Here is a 3161-nt window from a genome sequence, read left to right as displayed (position 1 = left end):
AAAATTTTTGTAATGGTTTTTAGTAGTATTTTGTTGAACGAATTGTAGAGTTGTATCTAGTTTGATTATGATTAAAACAAGGGTATGCCCGTTTTACGGACGGGTCATGCCAAAATTTTGTTAAAATTAATGCATATGTTATTGATATCATCGTTTTAAATTGCGAAAAGTTGGACACTCTTAAGAAATTTTTTTTTTATTCTTCTAGTGTCCTTTAGTCGTCTTTTATTAGACGCAAACGCGGACGTTACAAGTTGGTATCAGAGCCTAGGTTTGAGTGATTCGAGCAAGAGTATCAGTGCTTGAACTCAAACCGATGGCTCGTGCAAAAGTGTGCTCGCTCCGAGATCGCCAATGAGGTAAAATTTTAAATTTTCGATTAATATTGTAACGCCCCAAAAACGGGTTTGGTAAATTAAAAACCCGGTTGATGTAAACAAATAAGTTTTAATCTCTTAATTAACCGAAATGAAACTAGAGGGACCAAAACCGTTAAGTGGGAAACATGATTTTATAAAAAAGAAATTAAACACCACACACACATAGAGTGTGTGTGTGTGTCGATGAGCAGGAAGGAAGAAAAGGGTTCAAACCCTAGTTTCTTCAAAATCTTCAAATTAAAAGGGAAATCGAAGGCTAGTTGACTGCATAAACTAAGAATGGTGATCATCTAAGCATTTCCTACATCAAGTAAGTCGAATTTTGCAATTTGGTGATGTTTGATTTAGTGGGTTTAGTGTAATTCATGAATATAATGCTAAATCCAGTATGAATGATGGTTGCAATGGCTGAGTAGACATCGAGATATGTTAAATTTTGAATATGAACATGGATTAGGCTAAACCCACTTGCATGTCAAGGAATGGCTAGAAACATTAAGATTTCTATGTGTTAATTTGATTGTTTTTGGTGATCTTGTTACGAATAATTGGTGTCACAACCATATGTCCGTAGTTAGGGCGAAATATTGTTATGAGCTTGATTGATTGTTAATAAGTTATGTGAAGAATTAGTAGGAATCACGCTTTAAAAGCTTGTACATAATGTTTTACAAATGTGATACCCGCCAAGTGTTCGATGAAATGCCTAAGAGAACAAAATTGTGAAATCGTATGAAAGTTGTGGGTAGTATGTATAGAAGGTGTTTATGGTGTAGTCGTTAGCAAAATAATATGTTAAGTGTGCTTAAGGTGGAGTCCATATGAGAATTCGGATTGAATATATGGTTTGGTAAAATTATGCATTAGGAGTTTGTACCTTGTGCTTGAATGGTGTAATGCTCACCTTGTATTAGATGTGCTTGATATCAAGGTAATTAAGAGCGAAGGTGTATGATATGTGAAAGTATATGTAAGCAAATGTGTATGCGAGTATGATTATGTGATCATGTGGTTGTAGGTACTTTAGCATCATAAGTACGAAATGTACATAGTGTCGTATGGTAGGTGCTAAATTAATATGTGTTTTATGCGTTAACGTGATGGATTGCATGAGTCTAAAAAGATGTGGTTTTTGGATGTATGCTTTATGTTTATTAGACTTGACCATGAAAGTCAAATGTGAGTTACGCTCTTGATATGATCATTTAGATGTGAAATCATGTACACTAACAAGGATGTGATTGCGGTAATATGAAAGCATTAGGGATCATGTGGACATGGACTCAAGCACGAAAGACTAACGGGTCAAGATGAGGCAAGCAAGCGGGTATGAACACGGATGCACAAGGTAAGTGATTCCGTAATCACTTCTTAGTTATTTATGTAAAGTTATATGCAACTTAACTAGGTATGATAATTGAGATCGAATAGGAACAAATGGTATGATATCGATGAAGTATTAAACGGATCTCAGCTTTGATCCGAGCAAGGTATGCGTGATTGAGAATCGTAACTAGGTAGTAGGATTGGTTGCTTATGCAAGGTAGTGCTTGTTGTTAATAATGGGGCAAGGTTGACTAAAACGCCCTTGGTGGGGATTTCGGGTAAACAACCTTAAAAGTCATTTGGAAGTGAGTTATTCGATTAGAGTAATGTCTTGGTTTAGTATGAAAGCGAAGTACAGGGTTATGTATGTTATAGACCTTTTAATGTATAAATACTCATAACGGGTCGAATAATTCATAAGTGAATAATAAGCCAAGAGCGTGTAAGACAAGTATTTCCTTGATCCGGATGTTGGGTTTTGGGTTCTTATGATAAACGGTGAATTTACAAGCATGTAGAAAGGAACGGGAGGTTAAACGGGTAAACGGGTTGAAAGTTATGCGAATTTTAGTTTATGCGAACAACGAAATAACACTGCAGGAAAATGAATAAACGAGGGGCCGTCGCCGACGCCCAGAAGGGCCGTCGCCGACGCCCAGAAGGGCCGTCGCCGACGGCATGTGGGAATTGGATTTTGGCCGACGGCCTAGTTTCCTGTCTACGGAGCTTTTGGACGACGAAGGTGCGTCGCCGACGGCCATTATGGGCGTCGGCGACGGTGCCCAGAGTTTATGTTTTCTGTTTTCTTCCATATGTGAACCCGGTTGATCCAGTTCGTGTCCCGGCGCTCCGTTAAGCTCCCGAATGGACCAAAATCAAGTTTCTGATGCATTTTTGATAAAGGAAAGGTATGTATGTTTATAACTCCAAGTGTACGTATGTAGTGGGTTATGTAGTTATGCTTAATAATATGCATGAGTGTTTGAATGTATGTCTAGTTATAGGAAGGATATGTAAGTACGTAGCTGTGCATGTAGATATGTATAAGGGTATGTATGAGTGTACGTACGTATGTAGATGTATATGTATGTGGGTATGTAAATACGTATATGTGTATGATTTAGACACATTGAGGATTAACGTTATTAATGGTGTACCTTAAGAATGATAAGTAATACAGGTACATTCATGAAGCCTCGCCAGGAAATGGATACGTAGATGAAATGCTTGAAGTTTGATAAAGAACGAGATGTAAAGTGTATGCGAATGATCTTGTTTATACATCGTGTGCTAATGTTTTTGAATGTATGTGGTGAATGCAGGTTGTGCGGGTCACGGAGGATCATCGAGGAATAAAGATCGAAGAACGAGTCACATAAGGGATTGTACGGGGTTGTCTAAGGATGCAAATTGTTGTACATAAGCTATGATTTATTCTATAATTGAGTCAGTTTG

General features: G+C 37.6%; 1 long non-coding RNA gene across 1 annotated transcript; it reads left to right on the top strand.

Moving 5' to 3' along the window:
• The first annotated feature begins 541 nt into the window (after positions 1 to 541).
• Positions 542 to 3161, top strand: LOC118489249. Its single transcript, XR_004886896.1, has 3 exons — positions 542 to 690; positions 1639 to 1728; positions 3029 to 3161. It is a non-coding gene; the product is annotated as an uncharacterized LOC118489249 (long non-coding RNA).

The sequence above is a fragment of the Helianthus annuus genome, chromosome 17 (genome assembly GCF_002127325.2).
Source record: "Helianthus annuus cultivar XRQ/B chromosome 17, HanXRQr2.0-SUNRISE, whole genome shotgun sequence".
NCBI lineage: Eukaryota > Viridiplantae > Streptophyta > Magnoliopsida > Asterales > Asteraceae > Helianthus > Helianthus annuus.
This window is presented reverse-complemented; position numbering and strand designations above follow the sequence as displayed.